A 771-nucleotide genomic window follows, 5' to 3' on the forward strand; every position below is an offset into this window, starting at 1 on the left:
TCTTTCTAGATCTCAATGGGGCAAGTAGTGACCTTGATACTATAAGACTTGACTGGGAAGGTCATATACTTCATCTGATCTTTTCACCAAAGCTGGGTCTTACTGGGCCTTTATTGCTGTTTAGCAGCTAGAAGCAGTTGGTATTTTCCTCCTTAACAGGTTTAAATTTTCTGAACTCTCTCTATTCCCTTTTATTTCTCTTTGGAAACTATCCACTTTTCCTGAGCCCATTTTTTTTTCTTTTTTTTTTTTTTAAGATTTATTTATTTATTTATTCATGAGAGATACAGAGAGAGAGGCAGAGACATAGGCAGAGGGAGAAGCAGGCTCCCTGCAGGGACCCTGATGTGGGACTAGATCCCATGACCCTGGGATCATGCATGCACTGAGCTGAAGGCAGACACTCAACCACTGAGTCACCCAGGTACCCCTCATCTTTTTCTTATATTGCTCTGCCAAATACAACCAAAAGCAGAGAACATTCACTATCACTTTGATCCTTTGCAACAGATGACCCTGGGCATTAGTAGGGATGTGGTCTGCTATCCTAGATAAGTACAGTCTACCAAATGTGTTGCCTTCATGATAAAGATTTTCATATTTTCAACCTCTAATAACAGGTTCTTCACATCCTGCTTCTCAATTGCTAAGCTATGCCACATATTTATGTTCTTATTACAGTGGCATCCCATTTCAAGATAGTTCCTCTAGCAGTTAGAGTAGGTAGTGCTAGCTCTAATGAATGACTGTAAGATTTAATGACAGCACAGC

This window comes from Canis aureus, chromosome 24 (assembly GCF_053574225.1).
Source record: "Canis aureus isolate CA01 chromosome 24, VMU_Caureus_v.1.0, whole genome shotgun sequence".
In the NCBI taxonomy this organism is placed as follows: Eukaryota; Metazoa; Chordata; class Mammalia; order Carnivora; family Canidae; genus Canis; species Canis aureus.